The sequence below is a fragment of the Ambystoma mexicanum genome, chromosome 1q (genome assembly GCF_040938575.1).
Source record: "Ambystoma mexicanum isolate Mex_15411 chromosome 1q, UKY_AmexF1_1, whole genome shotgun sequence".
In the NCBI taxonomy this organism is placed as follows: Eukaryota; Metazoa; Chordata; class Amphibia; order Caudata; family Ambystomatidae; genus Ambystoma; species Ambystoma mexicanum.
In genome coordinates this window covers 320360828-320375777 of record NC_090922.1, presented here as the reverse complement: position 1 = coordinate 320375777, position 14950 = coordinate 320360828, and the positions used below count along the sequence as shown (strand labels likewise).

Here is a 14950-nt window from a genome sequence, read left to right as displayed (position 1 = left end):
CCGGTGCACCACCAGGGAAGAGATCAGCCGCGGAGTGCTCCGTCACAAGGCACCACCTTTTGGTCGCGGTACAGGGGTAGTGGCTATCCGGTTGCCGGGGTGCTCTGCATGGGCAATTCGACCACTGCGTCCTGGGCGAATAAAAAGCAAAGGGGACTGGTTGTTCCCACCAGCCAGGGGAAGAGACTCTCCGGCAGGGAGATCTCCTCTGTCATCAGGAAGTGGTGAGTCGGTTCTGCAGGGCTCCACCGGAGGTGTCGTTGTGCAGGTCGGCTCAGCGTTACCCTCGTCGGATTCTTAGGTCCTGTGGCGACTTCTAAAGATCCAGTCCCAAAAGCCCTGCTTTTATGCAGAAAACCCCCATTCATTCAGCCTAGCTGTCAATCAACACATGCTAAGTGGTGAGCGGGAAGGCTCACCACTTGGGCCAATCACTCCAGAGTGCGACCGGAGTTGGCAAGGCAACTCGGTCCAGGGTGCCGAAACCCCCTCCCACACCTCTGTGGTAACCCAGACAGAATGGCACCACTTTGGAGGGTCTCTGTACAGAGCCCGCCAAAAGTGGAACAAAGGGCTCGACCTTTGGTTTAGGAGTCACAGAGACGAACACAGACGCCATTTTACAAACCGAGTTCTGGCAGAAAATACCATCCGATAAACTTATTTAAGATAAGTAGATCGGTGGTACGCTAGAGATTAACGAGAAAAAGTATCAATCTCCAACAATGGGACGAATCCCATAGGGTTATGTTCGGGGTCGAACATAACAAGTAGTTTCCACTGCCACCAGCGAAAACTCGATGAGGGGGGACGGGACAGTGCCCCCTCGAGTAACAGATTTAGGAGTAATCGAATTACCCCTACTAGTACGTCCACAATAAGATGGTTTGTACTAGTTCTGTTAGTAAATTTAGGTCTAGTAAAGCCAATGGTGACTTTACATGCCCGGGGAGACGGTAGTCAGTCCCCGGGTATGGAGTCTATGGTGGGGGTCCGCTAGGACTCCCCAGTGTTACGGCACGTAGGGTGCGGTGTAACACACATAGAAAAACATATGAGACCCTATGGAGTAAAAGACCCCATAGCCCATCAAACACATTGACCTTTCAAAGGAATTACACACATACATGTCCAAGAGTGGGAGAAAAAGCGTCTCACTCTTGGCAGGATGGAAAAAACAAACTCCCGAAATCCAGCAAAGCTGCTGGGGGACTCACTAGGTTAGGAAATTCAGCCTGAACAGAGAATTCTCCCTAACACTCGCCCCACCCCAGACTAAGGGACAGGAGGATTTAATCCACTCCTGGATGAATCTCATACCTCTAGTCGATGACATATATCCTAGAGAGACCATCAGCATTTTGGTGGTGACACCCTGACCTGTGCTCAATGGTGAAATCAAACCCTTGCAGGCAGATCGACCATCTCAATAGTTTTGGGTTTTTCCCTTTCATTTGCATTAACCATCTCAAGGGTTGGTGGTCAGTCTGAATGACAAAAGTAGAACCATACAAGTACGGCCTAAACTTCTTCAGAGCCCACACGATAGCAAAGCACTCTCTTTCGATTGTTGCCCACCTTGTTTCAGGATCCTTCAGCTTGCGGCTGATGAAGCAAACAGGGTGCTCCCTACCTTTCCCATCCAGTTGACTGAGTACGGCACCTATTCCTACATTGGAAGCATCTGTCTGTACAATGAAGTGTTGTCGGTAATCAGGAGCTCTGAGTACTGGGCCTTGGCAAAGAGCCTTTTTCAGGTTTTCAAAAGCCTGATTGCACTCCTCGTTCCATCTAACCTTTTTAGGAAATTTGGGCGAGGAGATGACATTCAGTGGAGAAGCTATGGTCCCATAGTTCTCTATGAAATTCCTGTAATACCCAGTGAGGCCTAGGAAGGCTCTCACCTGGGTTTGAGTAGTCGGTGTTGTCCAATTTTGCACAGCTTCAATTTTACTGAGCAAAGGCCTTATTTCTCCACCGCCTACCTCATGCCCAAGATAGACAACCTTACTCTGTCCAATTTGGCATTTGCTCGCCTTTATGGTCAGATTGGCTCGTCCAAGAGCCTGCAAAACATCTCTCAGGTGGGTTACATGTTCTTCCCAGGAATTGCTGAACACTGCGATGTCATCCAAGTATGCCATGCAGAAGTCCTCCATCCCATTCAGAACCTGGTTTACCATCCGTTGAAACGTAGCAGGTGCATTCTTCAATCCGAAAGGCATTACCTTAAACTGGTAAAGGCCAACCGGGGTAGAAAAGGCAGTTTTCTCCTTGGCATGGTCTGTCAGGGCTATTTGCCAATAGCCTGACGTCAAGTCAAATGTGCTGAGGAACTTGGCGGCGCCAAGTTTATCCACCAACTCATCTGTTCTTGGCAAAGGGTGGGCATCAGTCTTGGTGACTGCATTAAGAGCTCTATAATCCACGCAGAATCTAAGTTCTTTAGATCTGGCCTTTGGTACTAACACAACTGGGCTAGACCATGGACTAGTAGAGGGCTCGATTACCCCGAGATCAAGCATCTTGCTGACCTCACCTTTGATGTGGGTTCGTATGTTTTCTGACATGCGGTATCCTCTGCTTTTGACTGGCAGACAGTCACCAGTGAGTATGTCGTGCTGGCCCCAAGGGGTCAAGCCTGGTGAAAGCGAGAACAGAGAGGCAAACTGATTCAACATAGATTTGCACTCTTCTTGTTGCTCGGGTGTCAGATTGGAGGAGAGATTTAATCCTTCAATTTTTTCATCTAAAGGTAAGCCTCTGAGGAGATCCGGAAGAGCTTCACTCTCTTCTTCTTCATCGGATGATGCTAGAAGCAATGCTCCTACATCAGGTCGTGAGACATACGCTTTAAGTCGGTTGGTGTGAAAGACTGTCGGAGCCTCCTTGGGATTGCCCAAGTCCACCAGATAGTTAACCTCTCCGAGTTTACCCACGACTCGGAAGGGTCCCATCCACTTATCTTGCAAGGCCCTCTGCCTTGTTGGGATCATAACGAGAACGAGCTGGTCTTGAGCGAACTCAACCATGTTAGCCTTTTGATCGTGCCAGTGCTTGACCAATGCTTGTCCAGCTTTCAAGTTATCGCTTGCTTCCGTCATCATGTGTGACATTCTCCTCCGGAGACCTATCACGTAGTCAGTCACTCTGACTGGCTTGGGGGAAGGAGCACTCTCCAACCCCTCCTTAATCAGGGCCAATGGACCTCTGACGGGATGACCATAGAGCAGTTTGAAGGGCGAGTAACCTACGCCCTCCTGAGGGACTTCTCTATAAGCAAAGAGAAGGCATGGCAGTAGGAGGTCCCACTTTCGCTTAAGGGGTTCCTCTAAAGCACCTATCATGCTCTTCATGGTTCGGTTGAACCGTTCTACCAACCCATTGGTTTGTGGGTGGTAAGCTGTTGAGAACTTGTAAGTAACTCCGCAGGTTTTCCACATGGCTTTCATGTAGTGGGACATAAAGTTTGACCCCCTGTCAGAGATTACTTCCTTCGGAAACCCGACCCTAGTAAAAATACCAAGGAGGGCCTTAGCCACAGCCGGGGCTGTAACAGTCCTCATAGGAATTGCCTCAGGATACCTAGTAGCATGGTCTACTACAACAAGTATAAACCTGTTGCCTGAGGAGGTTGGAGGATCAAGGGGACCAACGATGTCAATCCCTACTCTCTCAAATGGGACTCCCACGACTGGTAGAGGCACTAAAGGTGCCACATTCTTGCAGCCAACCTTACCAGAGATCTGGCAGGTGTGGCAGCTCCTGCAGTGTTTTTCTACTTCGGCCCCGTTCTTCGGCCAATAGAAGTAGAGAGAGAGCCTTTCCTTACTCTTCTTGAAACTCAAGTGACCAGCCAAAGGAATCTCGTGGGCTAACTGCAAGAACTGTGGTCTGTTCTCTTGGGGCACTACAAGTCGTTTGTAGTCTCCAGGTGCAGACTCGGTCGGTTCACTGTAGAAGAGGCCATCTTCCCAGTGCAACCTGTATTTCCCAGGCTCTTGCCCTTCAGCCTGAGCTTCTGCCTGGTGGCGAAGACCTTCCAGAGTTGGACATTCTCTCTGTCCCTTACTGAAGTCTGCCCTGCTGGGTCCACCTTCTGCCAGTAAAGACTGCATCTCGGGATGGTCAACAGGATCCAGATCTCCAACGAGTTCCTGGCCTTCCATTAGCTCTTCCTCAAAGTCTAATTCTACCACACAGGGTTGTACCTCCCTCTCAGCCTCGGCTGGAGGTGGAGTTACGGGTGTAACTGTGGACAACCGCGGGGAAGTCCGTGTTGGCTGCACTGGAATGCGGGCTGCTGGTTTCGGGATAGAAGTCTTAGGTTTCCCTTTCGCTTCTGATTTCGTGGAGACAGCGGCCGACAATTCCAGCGGAGCAGGAGTGATATCTTTCTTCATCATCTCCTGGAGAGTACCGCGCATGGTCCTCTCTCTTGCAGGTCTGGTTAGCTCCTGTAACTGTTTACTAGGAGGTCTGGGAGTATGCGATACAACTCCGAGAGTTTTCAAATCGTTACCCAACAGTACGCGTCCTGGTACCTCACTTTGTATACTGACAGGTATCTTCACAGTCATGTTGTTACACTGGATGAGAACTGGTAATTGGGGAAGCATCTGCACAGGACCTCCAGCTAACTTGGTGAGGCGTTTGGGTGCCTTAGCAACATCCTCAGCCTGAAAAAACGATTTATCCACCACAGTTATGCTGACCCCAGTGTCCCTAATGGCAGGAGTCTCCTGACCATTCACCTGGACACTGTCCTTATAATACTCTTTAGTATTATCGGGGATAGAATTATAGACATCTAAATTCTGTTGTTCCCACAACCCCAGAGATACTAAAGAAACGCTGGCTGAGACTCCAATGGGTTCGTCAGCTAGCAGTAGAAAGTTTCCACTTGCCATTTGGACTTCCTCCTCTGGAGCGAAGGCTAAGGAGACAAGCTGGACCCCTGAAGGTTTACCCTTACATCTGGGATCTCCTTTCACGTGGTCAGTCGAGCCACAAACAAAGCATTTACCAAATGCTTTCTGGAATGGTGGCTTGTTCTGACCTCCTTCCGGTTTGGCACCAGAGGACACACTATTCTGCTGTGGTTTTCCCGGTGGCTTACGCTTCTGGTTTTGTTTGGGGCCCTCTTTGGAATGTGAGTTATTCGAATTCTCTTTTGAGTCTTTTTTAGGCTGTTTTCCCTCATCCTTTTTCTGAGTTGCCCCAGAATCCTTATGAGTAGCCCTGTTGGCAACCCACAAGTCAGCAGCCTTAGCTAGCGCCCGGAAATCCAATTCCTTCGAATCAGCCAAGTGCTGTCTGAGCTCAGGAGAACAGGCATCATAAATAGACTCCAACATAAAAAGATTCCTCATACCCTCATAAGTGTTCACTTTGTAACCCTTAATCCATCCCTCTAAGTTTTTCAACCCTTCGCTCACCCAGGTAGCCCAAGGGGTACCATCATGCTTTTTGAGGGTTCTAAACCTCTTAAGATACTGGGAAAGGGTCTTCCCGAATCTAGCTATTAAAGCTAATTTCACACTTTCGTAATCCGTCTTATCCGCCTCCCCCAACTCCATTACCACATCAGTCGCAACAGGAGGGAGCCTAGAGAACAACCAGGGAAGCAACGCATTCCTGGTGATGTCCTGGAGCCCATGATTGTATTCAAACAGTTTCAACCAATCCAACACATCCAATCTCGGTTCATACATACCCACTAATTCCTTCGGCATCCGGGGTCTTTTGGGACTGGAGCTCCTAGAGGAACCAGAGGAGAGAGAAGCATTTTCCATAGACAACTTTTTCATCTCTAACTCGTGATTAAGTTCTATTTCCCTGAGTCTTAACTCAGCTTGCTTCTGCTCAGCCTGGGCATTCATCCGTCTGAACTCGAGCTCTTGGTTTCGTTCAGATTGAGCCAAGAACCGTTTGTATTCTAATTCGAGCTTCATTTTTTCAAGTTCAAAATAAGCAGGGTTACTTGTGGGACCTGGTATGGGCCCCGTAGGCACAGCTGGTAAGGCAGGTAGAGGGGCGGGGGAGACAGTTTCGTTAGCCTCACCGTCCTCGTCAGCCTCTTCATCGCTATCATCAGAATTATGATTTAGATCAACACCATCACTGTTATCTACATTTGCTGGAGAGATTGGTTCCTCTGAACCAGTACCCAGACTTTGGTTCGCCAGCAATCTCTCGATTAGTTCTAACTTCTTGCCTCTTACAGGAAGATTCTCTTGTCTACAGAGGGCTCGCAGGCTCTCAGTATTTTCACCTGACAAGGACTCTTGACTGTAAGTTTCCATCGTAGACATGTTTTTTGAAAGTTGCTTTTTGTGCAAAGTTTTGTGGTTAGTTATCCTACAGTGTCGAAAAGCACTCTAAACTGTATACTCGATACAAATCCCACCGCTGTACACCAGTGTTAGGCGGAAACCTGTGCTGTTCCCTCTGGGACCACTGCAAAAGATTTAGGACTACAGGTGTTTGGCGGTGAACCCACTTGGTAGCAGCCCGTACCACACAGATTCACTTGGTAGCTGTGGCTGAGCAGTCGGACTTCCCTCAAGAAGAGTTGAGCAGTATGTGGAGTATACAGAATAGGGCAATTCTTCCCAGCAAGACAAGCAAACACGCAACGAGGCTTAGTGTAAAGATATTAAGGTATTTATTTATAACGAAACATCTATGAAAAACACTATGGCGAATTCACGGCAAACAAATCAAACACAATTACTCTACGAAGCAGAAAACGATCAATCCCCCTAGCAATATTTCGACAACTCTAGGTTCTACCGGTACCACTTATTTTCAGACAGAGGTGTATACCTCAACCTAGATGACACTCTAATATTAGGACGGGAGAGAAAAAGATAGGCAGGTTATGAAATCAACACAGTTCAATCCTTCGCGGATAAAATGCAAGGCGGGAAGGCAAGAATCACAATAGATCATAAAGTTCAGAGGCCAGGCCCACTCGGAGAGAGGCAAGGCGCTATGTCCCAACAAGTCTCTAGTGGAGATGCATTCAAGTCTTTGTAGCAAATTGTTATCGGCAGATTGAACCAGTTCAGAACAATAAATGAGAAAAGCTTGGAGGCGACCCACCGGAACGGAGAGGATTAAGACACCTCACTCGAACCGATCGAAAGGGAAGCCAGGCGGACACGGTACCTTGTTGTGGAGGGCAGCTCCGGCGGGGGCAGTTGTTCCTGGTGGTGGATGCACGTTGGGTCTTTGCCAAGAGTAGGGATGATCTCGTTGTCGAAGAAAAGTGAAGTCCGGTGCACCACCTGGGAAGAGACCAGCCGCGGAGTGCTCCGTCACAAGGCACCACCTTTTGGTCGCGGTACAGGGGTAGTGGCTATCCGGTTGCCGGGGTGCTCTGCACGGGCAATTCGACCACTGCGTCCTGGGCGAATAAAAAGCAAAGGGGACTGGTTGTTCCCACCAGCCAGGGGAAGAGACTCTCCGGCAGGGAGATCTCCTCTGTCGTCGGGAAGTGGTGAGTCGGTTCTGCAGGGCTCCACCGGAGGTGTCGTCGTGCAGGTCGGCTCAGCGTTACCCTCGTCGGATTCTTAGGTCCTGTGGTGACTTCTAAAGATCCAGTCCCAAAAGCCCTGCTTTTATGCAGAAAACCCCCATTCATTCAGCCTAGCTGTCAATCAACACATGCTAAGTGGTGAGCGGGAAGGCTCCCCACTTGGGCCAATCACTCCAGAGTGCGACCGGAGTTGACAAGGCAACTCGGTCCAGGGTGCCTAAACCCCCTCCCACATCCCTGTGGTAACCCAGACAGAATGGCACCACTTTGGAGGGTCTCTGTACAGAGCCCGCCAAAAGTGGAACAAAGGGCTCGACCTTTGGTTTAGGAGTCACAGAGACGAACACAGATGCCATTTTACAAACCGAGTTCTGGCAGAAAATACCATCCGATAAACTTATTTAAGATAAGTAGATCGGTGGTACGCTAGAGATTAACGAGAAAAAGTATCAATCTCCAACAATGGGACGAATCCCATAGGGTTATGTTCGGGGTCGAACATAACAAGTAGTTCCCACTGCCAGCAGCCAAAACTCGACGAGGGGGGACGGGACAGTGCCCCCTCGAGTAACAGATTTAGGAGTAATCGAATTACCCCTACTAGTACGTCCACAATAAGATGGTTTGTACTAGTTCTGTTAGTAAATTTATGTCCAGTAAAGCCAATGGTGACTTTACATGCCCGGGGAGACGGTAGTCAGTCCCCGGGTATGGAGTCTATGGTGGGGTCCGCTAGGACTCCCCAGTGTTACGGCACGTAGGGTGCGGTGTAACACACATAGAAAAACATATGAGACCCTATGGAGTAAAAGACCCCATAGCCCATCGAACACATTGACCTTTCAAAGGAATTACACACATACATGTCCAAGAGTGGGAGAAAAAGAGTCTCACTCTTGGCAGGATGGAAAAAACAAACTCCCGAAATCCAGCAAAGCTGCTGGGGGACTCACTAGGTTAGGAAATTCAACCTGAACAGAGAATTCTCCCTAACAAGAATACACAACACTTATCTGCTTGATATTAGGTAACCCACATTTTGCTATAGGTCTGTACCACAGAAGTTAGTAGTTGACTGAGCAGCCAGGCCTATCTGAAGAGGGGAAAATGTGAGCTGTAGAGCTGTACAATTGAAATTCGTAAATACAAGTAACCAAGTAATAGTTGCACTCAAGGTTTCAGATATAAATAGTTATTTATTTAACTACCAACCGTTTTTAAATAAGCATTCTTTAAAAAGGTAATTTGTTGTAACAATGCAAATATACTTTAAAATTACTTTTCAGAATCAAAACAAGTTAGTGGAGAATCTTTGGATATGCTTCTTACACAATTCCTACACCCTGAGGTGACTTCAATCACTAGGACAGTAATGGCATTTATATAGCACACTAGAATACTTAATAGATTCTGAGTTGCAGAAAGGAAAGGGGTTATGGAAGTACAAAGGTTAGAACAGTTTCTCAGCAGATGTGAGGACAACTAAATCCTTCAATGAAGTCTAGGTAAGCCTTCCCCAGCAGTACCAGTATACAACAAGCTACCACCTATGAGGGACAAAGCGTATCAAAGTCAATGGACTGGAAGAGTGCCTTCAGGGAGCCAGGACAGCCAAAGTTATTTGGGAAACAGTCTATGGATCTGATGCACTTCTTGGATAAAGGTATTGCACAAAGTTAGAGAGTTTCAGAATCATCACTGTAGGGTCACAAGCTGTAAAGCCTGTGAGAAGGGAGTTGGAATCAACTCGAAAATAAGGTAAGCCAATGCAATTCCCAGGTGGGAAAAGCGTGGCTACAGGCAGTGAGTTAAGTACCCCATGCCTAAGCAGTACCTCTGGTTAGAAGAAGAGTGGTCCTGCTGGATTCTGTCTTGCTACAGTGGTGCAGACCCTGGATCCTGAGCCTCAGTCGTGGGGACAAGAGGGAGGACGTCTGGAGGGCTCTTGCGGCAATACTTGGGAGGTCGTCGGTAGCTATGGGCTCTTTTCGGTTCAGCAGCACTTTGCGGTTTCAGCGCTTAGCAAACCGCACTGATGCGGATCATGGATACCGGTTGGACTTCCTTTACTCCCTCGGTCCTGAACTCTGGTGAGGGGACTCTGTTTCTGGATGTCTTGCTTCTGTAGGGTCCTTAGGAGGCTCCTGGAGCTTCTAGCCAGATTTGTTACCGCGGCAGACGTTGTACTCGACTACGGACACTCGACCTCTGGCATTGGGCTTCCGAAGCAACGGAGAGGCACAGCAAGTTGGGATAGTGGTCCAGTGGAGTTCGTCTCAGGGTTAGTTTGTCCCACTAACCCAAGGGGAGAAGTCGTTCCGTCTGGAGCTTCTCTGTCAAGGTGAAGAGTTCAGCACAGCAGCAGGGCTTCACCAGGCAATTCAAAGGTCCAGAAGGTTGCAGCAAGCTTCGTTCACGGTTTCTTCGTCGGATGCTTCTCCCAGTGGTCGACTCTGCCTGTAGTCCTAAAGCCCTCGCCTTTTAAGCAGGTTTCTCCCATTCATGACCACCTTAGGCTGTCAATCACACAGTACCGTGGATGTCCTCCAGGGCAGCCAGCCGGCCAATCAGTACTAGTTGCATTCAGGCATTCCTAGAGACAAAGGACAGGGGGGTTTCGGGATCTCCCCCCACATCCTGTCCTTCCAGACACACTGGAGCCAGAGGCAAGACAAACATAGGGCTCATATCTTTCTGAAGGTACAGAGTAAAACGTAAGAAAGACATCACAAACAGAAAATGGCAAAAGAAAATAAGACATGGGCCATTTTGGCAAAATGGTCACCCATGGTTTCTGTACTGCAGCTTGAGGGTTCAGCCTGCCGTAGAAAAGCACAATGGTAGGAAAAAGAAAACCACTGCCACCAGCCAGTTAAAGTAGTGAGGGTAACATACAATTTTTACATGAGAATGTAGGATAAGTGGCCACTAAGTAACCCCCCAGCACTCCACATAGGATGGTGTGTGCTGCACCCACAAAGAGAAAGTAAGTAAAGTCAATTTCACTTTACCATTCTTGGGAACTGTATGTCACCCAAGAAAAGGTTTTTAAACTTTATTATAAATCTAAAGGAATTCTCAGTGACACTGCGCTGAGGGCGCTGTGTGTCACCATACAAAAAGCAGATGCCTTTGGAGTTTGTCAGACTCCAAAAACAGTGAAAACACAAAATCCAAATCAGGTAAAAACACATGTGCTAGTGAGAAAAAGATCTCACCCAGGAGTTAAAATTAAAAAGTCCTAAGTCCAGCAAAAGAGCTGGGGGTCTCTATGGTGGGAGGATTTTTGCACTTAAATGAAAATTCTCCCTAACAGTCACAAAGGTATAAATCTATGTTTCTTCTAATATTCAAAGGAAGAAGGGAAAGGAAGCTGAAAAGTAAGCCAAAGCTGGAACCAGCTCAGACCTTTTTTTGGAACACTATTTGAGATTTGGTTGATATCCCTGCACATTATTTTGTAGTAGTTGTGAGGGCAAGTATAGGATTTGGATGCAGACAGACTTTTAAGTTGGACATATTGACACATACTTTCCTTAGTTTCTTTGGGTAGGGATATCCCACCTTAGTATAGGGCAAGTTAGTCCTTACTCCATCCTAACCTTTTCTTTAATAAAATACTATCGTTCAACTTTGACTCTGTTTTCTGTGTCTCCTTCCGTGATGCCAACCTTGCACTGCGCCTTGAAGTCAGTTTGGTTATGCTGCTTGTGTGCACAAGATTCCTTTGCCAATAATATCAATAGATCCCTGAGCAATAATGGTATCCCAAAGTAAATACATATTACAGACCTTCCATCTTATGAAACATAATGCAACTTGTTATATAACGCTGCATGATGGAGTACTACTGCTGCTAATCACTGTAATAATAGCATCATTAGGGTCCAATTAAATGATATTCAATGTATTGACCTTGAAAGGATGAAGGGTTTAGGTTCCATCAGGTCACTGTAGGTTGTGCACAAAGGTCATGCAATGTCATGAGTTTTGCATTCCATCTAGGGCGAGACATAGCATATTTACCTTGTTCCCTAGTATTTTGTCACCAACAACATTCCCCTTTCACATGTCTTCCTCTTGGATTTCGCTGTCTTCTGAGTTGGCTTTACAGCCCCAGAATTATTATTCAGGAATTTACCTGTGGTGCCATAAGCAGACACAGCAGGTATTTTAAACCTTCATATCTCTGTGTATTGCCCTCGTGCATTGAACACTACTTGATCTCTATCTTCTAATACTACAAAACTGCCTTGGAATCCCAGTGCATACATTTGATTAGCCTGTGCTCTTCTGAAACTACTATGATGGTGATTGATACAAAAGCAGATTAACATAACATCCTGTGCCAAATCACCACCGTAGAGGTCTGACAACGCCTACGCTTGTCCAAGAGTTGGCTTATTGGGCCCCCAACAGGGACACCCAAAGGAAAGAGAGCAAGGTGGAGAAAGAGGACAGGAAGAAGGAAATACATTCCACAGACAAAAGGAGATATCTGTGAGTCGAATGCTTAACTTCTGGTTCTATTTCACATACTGGTTTGGGAAGCTGAATTGTTTCCTCAAAACATGTTCTTATATGTGGCCTAATTCTTGAAGTTTAAAAGAATTGCTGTTGAATATTTGTTATTAGACCCCCTTAAAAAATCTTTCTTTTCTAGAATGTACACATTTACTAAATGAATATTCAGTAGGAATAAATTCCAGACATCTCAAGGGGTACCCCATGTCAGATGCGAATGTGGCTTGTCAGTGGCATGGGCATGTCCAGAGTATGTCTGAAAGAGAGGTTACTATGATTTATAACTTTTCTTTTAAGGAAGAGCTAGTTATTTTGGAAATGTGTATGATTTAATTGATATAACTTAAACCATCTTGTAGTTGCATTACCCTATTTTGCTTTGAAGTTTTTATCTACATCCTTTGACATTGGTACTGCAATGAAGTCCTCTGCTTGGTTCTCGGGACCACCAAGCGTGGGATTCGAGGGGCCGGGTGCCATCTCGAACCAGTGGAATGCTCTGATCATCTTAACTTGGTTCCTCACCTATTGGGAGAGCTTGCCCACTGAGCAATCCCAAAACTCCAACTGGGAAATTGACAGCTTCCTATTTAATGTACATCAAAGTAGTCAGTCTTCGGTTTGCGTTACTCACAGGAAACTGTGCAACTTCACGGATATAATATTGCTAGTCTGCGACATCCCGAACTCTGGTGGTTTACAGCTCAGGAGGCAAAGTTTCAGATCCATTTTCCTCCGCCAAGGGATTCTCAGCCTGGAGAAGGCAGTGGTTCAAATTTCCTGCATTTAACATTTAAGACTAAGTCGAATGTTCAGAAACCCTCAGCCAGTGTGTTCCGGCATCCTATTCACATGCTGGACACACTGAACCATTCAGCTTAGCACATTGGGCACCAGGTAGGGTCAGAAGAGGAAAATGAACATTCAAGATGGCAGACAGGACAGATATGTGCCCTTGAGCCCAAAACAGTCCCACATGCACTTGGGGAGAAAAAGAAGTCTCAGCCGTCATCCATTTGCAAGTCACAGGTGCAGACTCTCACAAAAAGAATGGGACTGTACGCACTGTAAAAGCACCCATTCTCAGTTCCTCCGTGTGGGTTACAGGAGCCTCACATTTGTACAAGGCTGGAGAGTGATGAAAATGTAGGAGAAAGGCTGGAGAGATTAAAGAGAGGCAAGGTGGTAGCAGTGGTTTGCAACTAAAGGTGGTGAGACCTAGGTGGGTGCAGGAGGTGGTAGAATCAGAGTGAGGGTGGGCAGAAGGAGCTGGTTGCAGGTAAGAAGGTGAAGAAGGGGGTGTAGTATCAGAGGGTGAGGGAAGACAGGAAGTGGTTATGAGAAATACGGAAGCGCCAGAGGAGATGGTAACATCAGAACAATGATTGCAAGAGGAGGGAATAACTGAGTGGAAATCAAGATGAGGTGGTAGGAATCAGGGTGTAGGAGGAGATGGTGAAACCCAAAAGAAAGGACAAGCGATGACACAGAAGGTTGGAAGTGATGCAAAGGAGGTAACATAAGGGGAGAGAGTAATCCAGAGCAGGTGAAAGAAGGAACATCAAGAGGTGCAGGTGGTAATGATTGTGCTATAGAAGAGGTTGAAAGTTAACATCTGTGGGAGAAGGAAATACTCTGGAAAGGAGCTGGGTTAGAAGTAACAACTGCATGCAGAGGCCAGAGCAGACCAGGAGGTAACATCCCAAGAAGGGGAAGCAAAGACAAGAACATCAGGTGCCAAAGGAAGGACAGAGGTGAAGAGAGAGAACCAGCACTTAGCCAGAGCAGGCACGTCCCAGCAGTCCTAGTCAGCCTTGTACAGGACCAGGATGTGGGGGAGGGAAATGTCAGTGTCAGGAAGTTTCTTGTGAGAGTAGAGATGTGGGACAAGGGAAACCAGGAGGATGCCAGGGACCTCTCTCTAGCGCTCCCTGACATTCACTGACCGATGTGCTCATGAGACTGAACACAGCAGTGAGCCTTGGGGTGCAGGCCCCCAGAAAGCCCCTTTTTAGTTCAGACCAAGAAATAGGGTTTGGTGCACCCTGAATCCCTCAATGCCAGGAAATGGTGACAGACCCTCCTGGAATGTACAAACTGGGACACTTTCTCCAGAGGCCGGGAAGGGCCTTGAAATCCCCAACACTGGGCGAGACAGTGGACACAGGGAGAGTCTTAGGGGAAAGTCTGGATCTCCCTTAAGAGAAACAATGCTGACTTTTGTTTGTTTTTAAGATTCCATTTTCATTTGAGTTGCCCAATTCCTGTAACATAGTCCCTAAAAAAAAATGAACTCCAACATATGGTCTTGGAATCCTTCTTGGTCCCAGGCGAAAGACTGTGAAAGTACATAGAGCAAAAGGGGGCAATGGGAACATACTCGGATTAGTTCTGGTGTGATCTGTTGACCTATATCTTGTAGTCATTGCTTTCACGTCTCTTATTTCTACTGCTATTCAGTTTTGCTATCTGTCACATACTAAATGACATGCCTAATTCAAATGAGTTCTCTTACCTTGAAAGTGGATTTAATGCTGCAGGTAAATTCGTTTGCAATAATCAGGTTGTAAACTTTCATTTTTTTATCTTTGATTTTCTTTTTGAGAAACCTTCGTTCCCCTTTTGTGTTCACATTTTAGATAGTAATTCAAATTGAAAACTAAGATCACAAATCCATGTTCATAGAAGATGCCTTATCATTTAAAAGAGTGATGTGTCACATTTAATTTTCTTTCTTCTGGATTTCATTTCCTTGCAGTTTGTACAACTTGATGCGTCTGTTAGTTTTAAAAGGCAAAAACCTAATGTGAGATTTTCAAATTTTTTTTTGCAAAACAAAATATATTTTGAGGTACTTTTTGATTTTGAAATTTGTAATTGCAT

At 46.6% G+C, this 14950-nt stretch overlaps 1 protein-coding gene across 1 annotated transcript in view; it reads left to right on the top strand.

The window, feature by feature from the left end:
• The window catches only part of RHPN2 (rhophilin Rho GTPase binding protein 2), a 398731-nt gene that overhangs the window by 377582 nt on the left and 6199 nt on the right, over nucleotides 1–14950 (top strand). The gene's annotated exons all lie outside the window — the stretch shown is intronic.